This window comes from Pseudorca crassidens, chromosome 17 (genome assembly GCF_039906515.1).
Source record: "Pseudorca crassidens isolate mPseCra1 chromosome 17, mPseCra1.hap1, whole genome shotgun sequence".
NCBI lineage: Eukaryota > Metazoa > Chordata > Mammalia > Artiodactyla > Delphinidae > Pseudorca > Pseudorca crassidens.
Window position 1 is genome coordinate 37,319,247 of NC_090312.1, and position 14,271 is coordinate 37,333,517.

The 14,271-nt window shown below is 37.1% G+C and overlaps 1 protein-coding gene and 1 pseudogene across 5 annotated transcripts in view; both read left to right on the forward strand.

The window, feature by feature from the left end:
* The window catches only part of RGS22 (regulator of G protein signaling 22), a 165,950-nt gene that overhangs the window by 26,408 nt on the left and 125,271 nt on the right, over positions 1-14,271 (forward strand). The gene's annotated exons all lie outside the window — the stretch shown is intronic.
* Positions 2,239-3,593, forward strand: LOC137210529 (growth hormone-inducible transmembrane protein pseudogene; annotated as a pseudogene).

The following is a 14,271-nucleotide window of genomic DNA, read 5'->3' on the forward strand; positions in this document are numbered from 1 at the left end:
GGATTACTTTGAATCTATAGAATGCTTTGGGTAGTATGTACGTGTTAACAATATTAATTCTTCCCATCCACAGGCATGGTATATCTTTCCATTTATTTGTTCATCTTTAATTTCTTTCATCAATATCTTATAGTTTTCAGAGTACAGGTCTTTCACCTCCTTAGTTAAATTTATTCCTATGTATTTTATTCTTTTTGATGCTGTTGTAAATGTGATTGTTTTCTTAATTTTTCTTTCTGGTAGTTCATTATTAGAGTATAGAAATGCAACATATTTCTGTATATTAATTTTGTACCCTGCAACTTTACTGAATTTATTTGTTCTATTAATTTTTGGCAGAGTCTTTAGGGTATTCTATATATAGTATCATGTCATCTGCAAATAGTGACCATTTTACTTCTTTTTTTCCAGTTTGGGTGTCTTTTATTTCTTTTTCTTGTCTGGTTGCTGTCACTAGGAGTTCCAATATTATGTTGAATAAAAGTGGCAAGAGTGAGTATCCTTGTCTTGTTTCTGATCTTAGAGGAAGAATTTTCACCATTGAGTATGATGTTAGCTGTGGGTTTGTCACATGGCCTTTATTATGTTAAGGTATGTTCCCTCTGTGCCCACTTTGTTGAGAGTTTTTTTTTTTTAATCGTAAATCGATGTTGAATTTTGTCAAATGCTTTTTCTGCATCTATTGAGATGATCATATGATTTTTATTCATTTGTTATTATGGTATATCACATTGATTTGTCAATATTGAACCATCCTTACATCCCTGGGATAAATCCCACTTGATCTGATTTATGATTCTTTTAATGTGTTATTGAATTCACCCTCTGTGTTTTATTGGGGATTTTTGCATCTTTGTTCATCAGGTATATTGGCCTGTAATTTTCTTTTTCTTTTCTTTTTTTTTTGTAGTGTCTTTGATTTTGGTATCAGGGTAATGCTGGCCTTGTTGGATGAGTTTGGAAGTGTTCCTTCCTCTTCAATTTTTTGGAATAGTTTGAGGATAGGTGTTAACTCTTTTTAAAATGTTTGGTAGAATTCCCCTGTGAAGGCTTCTGGTCTTTGACTTTTGTTTGTTGGGAGGTGTTTTTTTTTTTATTATTGCTAATTCAATTTTCATTATTGGTAATTTGTCTGTTAAGATTTTCTATTTCTTCATGATTGAGTCTTAGAAGATTGTATATTTTTAGGAATTTATCCATCTCTTCTAGGTTGTCCAGCTTATTGACAAATAATTGTACTAGTTTCTTATGATTCTTTGTATTTCTGTGATGTTTGTTGTAACTTCTCTTTTATTTCTGATTTTATTTATTTGGGATCTCTCTTATTTCTTTATGAGTCTGGGTAAAGTTTATCAATTTTGTTTATCTTTTCAAAGAACTAGCTCTTCATTGATCTTTTCTTTTTTTAAGTCTCTATTTCATGTATTCCTGCTCTGATATTTATTATTTTCTTCTTTGTACTAACTTTGGGCTTCGTTTTTCTTCTTTTTCTAGTTCCTTTAGCTGTAAAGATATATTGCTTATTTGAGATTTTTCTTATTTCTTGAGGAAGGCCTGTATCACCATGAACTTCCCTCTTAGAACTGCTTTTGCTATGTCCCATAGACTTTGGAAAGTTGTGTTTTCATTTTCATTTGTTTCAAGGTATTTTTTATTTCCTCTTTGATTTCTTCACTGATCCACTGGTGGTTTAGTAGCATGTTATTTGGTCCCTCCATGTTTGTGTCTTTTCCAGTTTTCTTCTTGTACTTGATGTCTAGTTTCATACCATTGTGGTCAGAAAAGATGATTGATGTGATTTCAGTCTTCTTAAATTTATTGAGAATTGTTTTGTGGCCTAACATGTGAGCTATCCTGAGTAATGTTCCATGTGTACTTGAAAAAAAATGTGTATTATGAAATTTTTGGGTGGAATGTTCTGTATCTGTCTGTTAGGTGTATCAGGTCTACTGTGTCATTTAAAGCTGATGTTTTCTTACTGATTTTCTGTCTGGATGATCTGTCTGTTGATGTATGTTGGGCACTAAATTCCCCTACTATTATTGTGTTACTGTCTATTTCTCCTTTTGTGTGTGTTAATATTTGCTTTATATACTTAGACGCTCCTATGTTGGTGCTTAAATATTTATGAATGTTATATCCTTTTCTTGGATTGACCCTTTTTATCATTATGTAATGCCTTCCTTTGTCTTTTGTTGCAGTGTTTGTTTTAAAGTCTATTTTAGGCATGTGCAGTCAGTAAGAGGTGGGCAGAGGATGCGGGAGATGTGCGTGGCTGTGTTTCGCCGGCCCAGAAGGGGAACTGCATGCTTGAGGTGACCAGGGACTGAGCATTTCAGATCTGCTTGGTAAACCTGGTGCATCACCATGCTGGCCACAAGACTTGTGTGTCTCCAGACACTACCTTCCAGGGTTTTCCACCAAGGTTTCACCAGGGCCTCCCCTGTTGTGAAGAATTCTATCACAAAGAATCAGTGGCTCTTAACACCCAGCAGGGAATATGCCACCAAGACAAGAATTGGAATTCGGCATGGGAAAACCAGCCAAGAACTCAAGGAGACAGCTTTGGAACAATCATTGGAAAAAATATTTTAAATTGATCAGATGGAAAGATGGTTTATTGCTGCAGTTGCTCTTGGAGCTTTGTGCTACTATGGCTTGGGAATGCCAATGTCTAATGAGATTGGAGCTATTGAAAAAGCTGTAATTTGGCCTCAGTATGTGAAGGATAGAATGCATTCCATCTATATGTACTTAGCAGGAAGTATTGGCATAACAGCTTTGTCTTCCCTGGCTATGAGCAGAACTCCTGCTCTCATGAACTTCATGATGAGAGGCTGTTGGGTGACAGCTGGTGCAACCTTTGCATGCATGATTGAAGCTGGAATGCTGGTACGGAGCCCAGGCCCAAAGCGTCTTGCTTGGTTACTACATTCTGGTGTGATGGGTGCAGTGGTGGCTCTTCTGATGATGTTAGGGGGGCCTCTTCTTGTCAGAGCTGTATGGTACACGGCTGGCATTGTGGGAGGCCTCTCCACCATGGCCATGGGTGTGCCCAGTGAGAAGTTTGTGAACATGGGAGCACCCCTGGGTGTGGGCCAGGGTGTTGTCTTTGTGTCCTCACTAGGATCTGTGTTTCTTCCACCTACCACTGTGGCTGGTGCCACTCTGTACCCAGTGGCAATTTATGGTGGATTAGTTCTTTTCAGCACGTTTCTCCTGTATGACACACAGAAAGTAATCAGGCATGCAGAAGTAGTACCAGCATATGAGGTTAAAAAATATGATCCCATCAATTCGATGTTGGGAATCTACATGGACATTTTAAACATATTTATGCAAGTTGCCAGTATTCTAGCAACTGGAGGCAACAGAAAGAAGTGAAGTGACTCAGCTTCTGACTTCCTTAATACATCAGATATCTGGCTTGTCTAATAGGGGCAGATATTCTTTAAATAGTTTGTGCAAGCAGCTTTCATGGAAGTTTAGAAGATAAGAACTTGTCAACATGTTTCAAGTGTTCCAGTAATGTGATGCTTCAGGTCTGCTTTTTCTTCTGGAGAATAAACTCAGTAGTTCTCTTCCAAATAGCACACACATTTTCAATTCTCATGTTTGAGTAATTCTAAAATGTTCTAATGAATGTGAAAACCAAGTTCTGTGTTGCAGGAATTTAAGTATTTTATCTATTATTAAATTTATTTGGTTAAGTGAAATTTAGCAAACTGTGTACCTGCATCTTTCATTTGGAATGTGGAATATTAACAAGTAATGTCATAAGCGATATAGGGGTTTGGTAAAGGGACCAGAGAGAAGTAAAGGGACACCTGCAGTCTTTCTCTGAATACTTAGAACTTAACAGTCGTGTAATTGTGGTGAGCCAGTGAAGGGGTCTGGATGTTTGGAAACAAGTCATGGCTGTACATCTGCTGAACTTGTCAGAAGTGTTGAGCAGAAAACAAAGACATAGGTGATTCTCCAGACTCTCCTTACAGTATAGATGTGATCATATTTGGCTTTTCATTGTTTGACACTGTCAGGAGAGTCCACAGTGCTAATCATATGGAGAATTCCTGTTATATATATTATGTGCGTGTGTAAGCCTTACTTTTAAGTTGTCTAGAACAAAATATCCTTAAAACATTCAGGAAAAAATATTCAAAGCATGAAAATTGTTGCATTTTTAAGTATACAAACAACATGTGCATAATTGCTGAATGTTTTTGCAAATTTATTAAAATGTTTAAAGGAATACACGCTTGCCTTTCTCATCTCTTCCAGCTTTAAAGCTTTTATCAGAGAAGCCTGTTTGTGGTTTACACTTGAGACTATGAAAGCAGTTTTTCCCCTCAGATTTGGTTTCTTGCATTCCCTCTCAGAGGAATCACTAAAAAAAGGAAGGCAAAGCAAGGCTTCTTTCATGAACCATGTCAATCAAAAATGTAATGGAGGAAATGCTTCATTAGAGTTTCCCCTAGCAGAATTTTTCTTCTCTCCTCCACAGACCATTATTTAACTCTCTTGTGCCATTTGTAAATTTTTTGATACTGAAGAGTTATTTTTGGACATTCTTATGAATGAAATAAGTGTATGATTATTGAGATAGTTGGTGTTTTGACAAATATTTATTACAGTAATCCATAAATAACTATTCTAACCACTTCAAGTTACATAGGATGCTTATTTCTGAAATAATAAAGGTTCTGGCCAGATTAAAAAAAGTAAAGTCTATTTTATCTGATATGAGTATTGTTATCCCAGCTTTCTTTTGGTTTCCATTTGTATGGAATATCTTTTCCATCCTTTAACTTTCCGTCTGTGTGTGTCTTTAGATCTGAAGTGAATCTCCTGTAGGCAGCACATAGATGGGTCTTGTTTTCTTATCCATTCAGCCACCCCATGTCTTTTGATTGGAGCATGTAGTCTATTTACATTTAAAGTCATTATTGATAGGTATGTACTTATTAATTTTTTTCTGGTTCTTTTTGTAGTTCTTCTTTGTTCCTTTCTTCTCTCTTGCTCTCTTCCTTTGTGACTTGATGGCTTTCTTTGATGTTATGCTTGGGTTCTTTTATCTTTATTTTTTGTGTATTTATCATAGGTTTTTGTTTGTGATTCCCATGAGGTTCATGAATATAACCTATATATACATGGCAGTTTATTTTAAGTTGATAGTTGCTTAAGTTCAAATGCATTCTAAAAGCATCATTGGGCTTCCCTGGTGGCACAGTGGTTGAGAGTCCGCCTGCTGATGCAGGGGACACGGGTTCGTGCCCCGGTCCGGGAAGATCCCACATGCCACAGAGCGGTTGGGCCCGTGAGCCATGGCCGCTGAGCCTGAGTGTCTGGAGTCTGTGCTCCGCAATGGGAGAGGCCACAACAGTGAGAGGCCCACATACCACAAAAAAAATTAATAAATAAAAATAAAATAAAAGCATCATATTGTTACTACTCCCCCATGTTTTATGTTTTTGACATCATATTTTATACCTTTTTATTTTATTGTAGTTATAGTTGATTTTACTACTTTGGTCTTTTAGGCATCATACTAGCTTTTTAAGTAGCTGATATTGCCTTTACTATATATAATTTTTGCCTTTACCAGTGTAATTTTTTTCTTTCAAATATTTTCTTATCTCTATTTATGGCCTTTTCTTTTCCACTTAAAGAAGATCCTTTAACACTTCTCATAAGGGTGGTTTAGAAGTGATGAACTCCTTTATCTTTTGCTTCTCTTGGAAACTCTTTATCTTTCCTTTAATTCTGAACGATAATCTTGCCAAGTAGAGCATTCGTGGTTGTAAGTTTTTATTTTCCAGCCCTTTAATATATTATGCCACTCTCTTCTGGCCTGAAAAGGTACTGCTGAAAAATAAGCTTGTAGTCTTATGGAAGTTCCCTCGTATGTGACTAGTTATTTTTCTCTTGCTGCCTTTAAAATTCTTCCTTTATCTTTAATTTTGCCGTTTTAATTATGGTATATTTTGGTGTGGATCTCTTTGGGTTCATCTTCTTTGGGACTCTGTGTGCTTCCTGGTTCTCAATATCTATGTCCTTCTCCAGTTTAGGGAAGTTTTCAGCCATTATTTCTTCAAATAAGCTTTTGCCCCTTTCTCTCTCTCTCTTCCTTCTGAGTCATCTACAAATTTTAGTATGCCTGATGTTGTCTCAGAGGTCCCATAAACTATCCTCATTTTTTTAAAAAAACTTTTTTCTCTTCTGATTGGGTGATATCCACTTTTCTGTCTTACAGATCGCTGATCTCTTCTTCAATATCATCTATTTTGCTATCAATCCCCTCTAGTGTATTTTTCATTTCAGTTATTGTATACTTCAGCTCTGATTGGTTCTTTCTTATATTTTCTGACTCTGTTGAAGTTCTCATTGTGTTTCTCCTTTCTTCTCCCAAGTTCAATGAGCACCTTTATTATTATTACTTTGAACTATTTATAAGGTACCTTTATTATATCCATTTTGTTAAGCTTTTTTTTTTCCTGAAGTTTTAGCTTGTTCTCTTTTTTTGGAACATATTCCTCTGTCTCCTCTGTTTGACTTTCTGTATTTTTTAAAATTTTATTTTATTTATTTTTTTATACAGTAGGTTCTTATTAGTCATCAATTTTATACACATCAGTGTGTACATGTCAATCCCAATCACCCAATTCAGCACACCACCCCCACCACCCCCTGCCACTTTCCCCCATTGGTTTCCATACGTTTGTTCTGTACATCTGTGTCTCAGTTTCTGCCCTGCAAACCGGTTCATCTGTACCATTTTTCTAGGTTCCACATATATACCTTAATATATGATATTTGTTTTTCTCTTTCTGACTTACTTCACTCTGTACGACAGTCTCTAGATCCATCCCCGTCTCAACAAATGACCCAATTTTGTTCCTTTTTATGGCTGAGTAATATTCCATTTTATATATGTACCACATCTTCTTTATCCATTCGTCTGTTGATGGGCATTTAGGTTGCTTCCATGACCTGCCTATTGTAAATGGTGCTACAATGAACATTGGGGTGCATTGTGTTTTTTGAATTATGGTTTTCTCTGGGTTTATGCCCAGTAGTGGGATTGCTGGATCATATGGTAATTCTATTTTTACTTTTTTAAGGAACCTCGATACTGTTCTCCATAGTGGCTGTATCAATTTACATTCCCACCAACAGTACAAGAGGATTCCCTTTCTCCACACCCTATCCAGCATATGTTGTTTGTAGATTTTCTGAAGATGCCTATTCTAACTGGTGTGAGGTGGTACCTCATTGTAGTTTTGATTTCCATTTCTCCAGTAGTGATCTTGAGCAGCTTTTCATGTGCTACTTGGCCATCTGTATGTCTTCTTTTGAGAAATGTCTGTTTAGGTCTTCTGCCCATTTTTGGATTGGGTTCTTTGTTTTTTTAATATTGAGCTGCATGAGCTGTTTATATATTTTGGAGATTAATCCTTTGTCTGTTGATTCGTTTGCAGATATTTTCTCCCATTCTGAGGGTTGTCTTTTCGTCTTGTTTATGGTTTCCTTTGCTGTGCAAAAGCTTTGAAGTTTCATTAGGTCCCATTTATCTTTGTTTTTATTTCCATTACTTTAGGAGGTAGATCAAAAAAGGTCTTGCTGTGATTCATGTCAAAGAGTGTTCTTCCTATGTTTTCCTCTAAGAGTTTTATAGTGTCCGGTCTTACATTTAGGGCTCTAATACATTTTGAGTTTATTTTTGTGTATGGTGTGAGGGAGTGTTCTAATTTCATTCTTTTACATGTAGCTGTCCAGTTTTCCCAGCACCATTTATTGAAGAGACTGTCTTTTCTCCATTGTATATCCTTGCCTCCTTTGTCATAGACTAGTTGACCATAGGTGTGTGGGTTTATCTGTGGCCTTTCTATCTTCTTCCATTCATCTATGTTTCTGTTTTTGTGCCAGTACCATATTGTCTTGATTACTGTAGCTTTGTAGTATAGTCTGAAGTCAGGGAGTCTGATTCTTCCAGCTCTGTTCTTTTCCCTCAAGACTGCTTTGGCTTTTTGGGATCTTTTGTGTCTCCATACAAATTTTAAGATTTTTTGTTCTAGTTCTGTAAAAAACGCCATTGGTAATTTGATAGGGATTGCATTGAATCTGTAGATTGCGTTGGGTAGTATAGTCATTTTCACAATATTGATTCTTCCAATCCAAGAACATGGTATATCATGGTACATCAATTGGTATCATCATTAATTTCTTTCATCAGTGTCTTACAGTTTTCCGCATACAGGTCTTTTGTCTCCCTAGGTAGGTTTATTCCTAGGTATTTTATTCTTTTTGTTGCCATGGTAAATGGGAGTGTTTCCTTAATTTCTCTTTCGGATTTTTCATCATTAGTGTAAAAGAATGCAAGAGATTTCTGTGAATTAATATTGTATCTTGAAACTTTACCAAATTCATTGATTAGCTCTAGTAGTTTTCTGGTGGCATCTTTAGGATTCTCTGTGTATAGTATCATGTCATCTGCAAACAGTGACAGTTTTATTCATTCTTTTCCAATTTGTATTCCTTTTATTTCTTTTTCTTCTCTGATTGCCGTGGCTAGGACTTCCAAAACTATGTTGAATAATAGTGGTAAGGGTGGACATCCTTGTCTCGTTCCTGATATTAGAGGAAATGCTTTCAGTTTTTCACCATTGAGAATGATGTTTGCTGTGGGTTTGTTGTATATGACCTTTATTATGTTGAGGTAGGTTTCCCTATGCCCACTTTCTGGAGTTTTATCATAAATGGGTATTGAATTTTGTGAAAAGCTTTTTCTGCAAGTATTGAGATGATCATATGGTTTTTCTTCAATTTGTTAATATGGTGTATCACATTGATTGATTTGCATATATTGAAGAATCCTTGCATCCCTGGGATAAATCCCACTTGATCATGGTTTATGATCCTTTTAATGTCTTGTTGGATTCTGTTTGCTAGTATTTTGTTGAGGATTTTTGCATCTATGTTCGTCAGTGATATTGGTCTGTAATTTTCTTTTTTGTAGTATCTTTGTCTGGTTTTGGTATCAGGGTGATGGTGGCCTCATAGAATGAGCTTGGGAGTGTTCTTTCCTCTGCAATTTTTTGGAATAGTTTGAGTAGGATGGGTGTTAGCTCTTCTCTAAATGTTTGATAGAATTCACCTGTGAAGCCATCTGGTCCTGGACTTTTGTTTGTTGGAAATTTTTTTTTTTTTTTTTGCGGTACGCGGGCTTCTCACTGCCGTCGCCTCTCCTGTTGTGGAGCACAGGCTCCGGATGCGCAGGCTCAGCGGCCAGGGCTTACGGGCCCAGTTGCTCCGTGGCATGTGGGATCTTCCCGGACCAGGGCACGAATCCGTGTCCCCTGCATTGGCAGGTGGACTCTGAACCACTGCGCCACCAGGGAAGCCCCTGCAGGAAGATTTTTAATCACAGTTTCAATTTCATTACTTGTGATTGGTCTGTTCATATTTTCTGTTTCTTCCTGGTTCAGTCTTGGAAGGTTATACCTTTCTAAGAATCTGTCCATTTCTTTCAGGTTGTCCATTTTATTGGCACAGAGTTGCTTGTAGTAGTGTCTTAGGATGCTTTGTCTTTCTGCGGTGTCTGTTGTAACTACTCCTTTTTCATTTCTGATTTTATTGATTTGAGTCCTCTCCCTCTTTTTCTTGAGGAGTCTGGCTAATGGTTTATCAATTTTGTTTATCTTCTCAAAGAACCAGCTTTTAGTTTTATTTATATTTGCTATATTGTTTTGTTTCTATTTCATTTATTTTTGCTCTATCTTTATGATTTCTTTCCTTCTGCTAACTTTGGGTTTTGTTTGTTTTGCCTTCTCTAGTTCCTTTAGGTGTAAGGTTAGATTGTTTATTTGAGATTTTTCTTGTTTCTTGAGGTAGGCTTGTATAGCTATAAACTTTTTTTTAAAGTCCCCCACGATTATTGTGTTTCTGTCGATTTCCTCTTTTATAGCTGTTAGCAGTTGCCTTATGTTGAGGTGCTTCTATGTTGGATGCATATATATTTATAATTGTTATATCATCTTCTTGGATCGATCCGCTGATCATTGTGTAGTGTCCTTCCTTGTCTCTTGTAACATTCTTTACTTTAAAGTCTATTTTTTCTGATACGAGTATTGCTACTCCAGCTTTCTCTTAATTTCCATTTGCATGGAATATCTTTTTCCATCCCCTCACTTTCAATATGTATGTGTCCCTAGGTCTGAAGTGGGTCTCTCGTGGACAGCATACATATGGGTCTTGCTTTTGTATCCATTCAGCAAGCCTGTGTCTTTTGGTTGGAGCATTTAATCCATTTATGTTTAAGGTAATTATCGATATGTATGTTCCTATGACCATTTTCCTAATTGTTTTGGGTTTGTTTTTGTAGGCCCTTTTCTTCTCCTGTGTTTCTCACTTAGAGAAGTTCCTTTAGCATTTGTTGTAGAGCTGGTTTAGTGGTGCTGAATTCTCTTAACTTTTGCTTGTCAGTAAAGCTTTTGATTTCTTCATCGAATCTGAATGAGATCCTTGCCAGGTAGAGTAATCTTGCTTGTAGGTTCTTCCCTTTCATCACTTTAAATATATCATGCCAGTCCCTTCTGGCTTCTAGAGTTTCTGCTGAGAAATCAACCATTAACCTTATGGGATTTCCCTTGTATGTTATTTGTCATTTTTCCCTCGCTGCTTTCAATAATTTTTCTTTGTCTTTAATTTTTGCCAATTTGATTAGTATGTGTTTCGGTGTGTTTCTCCTTGGGTTTATCCTGTATGGGACTCTGTGCTTCCTGAACTTGGGTGGCTATTTCCTTTCCCATGTTAGGGAAGTTTTCGACTATAATCTCTTCAAATATTTTCTCTGGTCCTTTCTCTCTCTCTTCTCCTTCTGGGACCCCTATAATGCGAATGTTGTTGCATTTAATGTTGTCCCAGAGGTCTCTTAAGCTGTCTTCATTTCTTTTCATTCTTTTTTCTTTATTCTCTTCCGCAGCAGTGAATTCTACCAGTCTCTCTTCCAGGTCACTTATCCGTTCTTCTGCCTTAGTTATTCTGCTATTGTTTCATTCTAGTGTAGTTTTCATTTCAGTTATTCTACTGTTCATCTCTGTTTGTTTGTTCTTTAATTCTTCTAGGTCTTTGTTAAACATTTCTTGCATCGTCTCGATCTTTGCCTCCATTCTTTCTCTGAGGTCCTGGATCATCTTCACTATCATTATTCTGAATTCTTTTTCTGGAAGGTTGCCTATCTCCACTTCATTGAGTTGTTTTTCTGGAGCTTTATCTTGTTCCTTCATCTGGTACATAGCCCTCTGCCTTTTCTTCCTTTCTATCTTTCTGGGAATGTGGTTTTTGTTCCACAGGCTGCAGGATTGTAGTTCTTCTTGCTTTTGCTGTCTGCCCTCTGGTGGATGAGACTATCTAAGAGGCTTGTGCAAGCTTCCTGACTGGGCGGACTGGTGATAGGTAGAGCTGGGTATTGCTCTGGTGGGCAGAGCTCAGTAAAACTTTAATCTGCTTGACTGCTGATGGGTGGGGCTGGGTTCCCTCTCTGTTGTTTGTTTGGCCTAAGGCAACCCCACACTGGAACCTACCTGGGCTCTTTGGTGGGGTTAGTGGCAGACTCTGGGAGAGCTCATGCCTAGGAGTACTTCCCAGAACCTCTGCTGCCAGTTTCCTTGTCCTCACGGTGAGCCACAGCCACCCTCCACCTGTGCAGGAGACCCTCCAACACTAGCAGGTAGATCTAGTTCAGTCTCCCTTGGGGTCACTGCTCCTTCCCCTGGGTCCCGATTTGTACACTACTTTGTGTGTGCCCTCCAGAGTGGAGTGCCTGTTTCCCCCAGTCCTGTCGAAGTCCTGCAGTCAAATCCCGCTAGCCTTCAATGTCTGATTCTCTAGGTCCTGTTGCCGGACCCCCAGGTTTGGAAGCCTGACGTGAGGCTCAGAACCTCCACTCCAGTGGGTGAACTTCTGTGGGATTAGTGTTCTCCAGTCTGTGTGTCACCCACCCAGCAGTTATGAGATTTGATTTTACTGTGATTGCCCCCCTGCCCCCGTCTCATTGTGGCTTCTCCTTTGTCTTTGGATGTGGGGTATCTTTTTTGGTGAGTTCCAGTGTCTTCCTGTTGATGATTGTTCAGCAGCTAGTTGTGATTCTGGTGTTCTTGCAAGATGGAGTGAGAGCATGTCCTTCTACTCTGCCATCTTGGTTCAGTGACTTTCTGTATTTGATTCTGTGAATCAGGCCAAACAGCTACCTCTTCTGATGTTGAAGATGTGGCCTTGTGTAGGAGCATTCCTTGTGTAAAGTGCTTGTGCTAGGAAGCTTTGGAATGCCAGCTGGAGCTGGAGAGGATGTGGACTGGGATGGGGGGGGGTGTCCCCAGGGCATACAGCATCGGGGCTCCCTTGGTAGGATGGTTGGAGTTGGAGTAGGCCCATGCCAAGGTTTCCCCAGACGTGCCTCTCCAGGGCTGCTCTAGCAAGATAACTGTAGCTGGAGTGGGTGCAGGTTGAGTATTCCCAGGTTGCACTGCATGGGGTTGAGATTTCTGATCTTGAAATTACATTGTGTTGCTCTGAGTCCCTGACGTTAAATTCTCTCAGCTTCTGAATTTTGTCTCCCTAGCATGATGTATAAGAACTTGGGTTCTGATATTGGCTCTTCAACTTACTAGACTGTGCTTTTATACAAGTCATTTTGATGAGCCTCATTTTCCTCATCTGTCAAATGATGCCTTCAATACCTACTGCTTAGGTTTGTTATATGAATCAAATGAAAATAATAATGTGTAACAATACTGTTTTCTCTTGATTTAAAATGTCTGATGGACATTTTAAGCTAACATATATCTAATACTTAAAACATAGCTCTTCTCCAGCCTGGAAAGTCTTCAATTCTTCTTTTACTGAATTCAGATATATTTCTGTCTTTCTTGTTTAATTTCATCAAATTAAATGTATTAATAATAATAACAGTATTTATAAATATTGTTTATAAATACAAAAATAAAAATAGTAATAACAACTATGTTATATAGTTGTTATAGTTGTCATAACTATTGTTTTGAATTTAAAACAAGGAAATCTATTATGGACAGTTTAGCACTGTATAAACATTTAGTTAAAAACTTTTTTCCCTAGTTGGGACAGTGATATTTATTGGTTTATTCAGTTTCTTCAATGAACAGAAATTTTTTATTTCATGGAAGTCTTTATAACCTATTTTTTTATTGTTAAAAACTGTTTATTAGGAGCTTCTTATTTTTTTATTGAGGTACAGTTGACATAGAACATTATATTAATTTCAGGTGTACAACATAATGATTCAATATCGGTGTACAAGGAGCTTCTTAACTTGAGTTATGTATTTTGACACAGTCTCTCAGAAAGATCTAAAAGATGATCTTACTTGATATATTTGAGGTAGACTGTGATTCATTAAATATACATACTGTAAACAACAGGGCAACAATTTAAAAATGTTTTAAAGAGGTATAAATCATATAATAATAGTGGAGACAAAAAGGAATAAGAAAGTACTCAAACCAAAAACAGGCAGAAAATGAGGAAAAAAGAAATAAAGGATATACGGAACAAGCAGAAAACAAGGTGGTAGATTTTGAGCAAACCACATCAGTAATTAGCAGCACCTTAATCATATACATAAATAATTACATTAAATTTAAATGGCTTACACACCCCAATTAAGAGTCAGAGTCAGATGGGTTAAAAAAAAGACCCACCACTATTTTCTGTCTATAAGAACATCACCTTAAATATAATACAAAATTTTGTTGTAAGTAAAAGAATGCAAAAAGCTATACCATACAATTACTAATTGAAAGAAAGCTGGATTGACTGTATTAATATCAGAGTAGACTTCAGAAGAAGGCATCTTGCTATGGATATAAAGAGACATCACATAGTGATAAAGGGATCAATTCACCAAGAAAGCATAACAACCCATAATTATGCACCTTACAAAAGACCTTCAGAATACATGAAATAAAAGCTGATAGCACTGAAAAGAGAAATAGACAATCCATAGTTATAGTTAAAGACTTAAACACTGTTCTCCCAGTAATCCAATAAAAAAAAGACAGAAGATCAGTAAAGATATAGGAAATCTGAACAACACTAGGAATCCAGTCAATCTAATTGATGTTTCTAGAATAATTCACCTCACAACTGCAGAGTACACAGTCTTTTTCAAGTAAACTTGGAATATTTACCAAAATAGACCAATTCTGGGCTGTAATACAAATTTCAACAAATTTG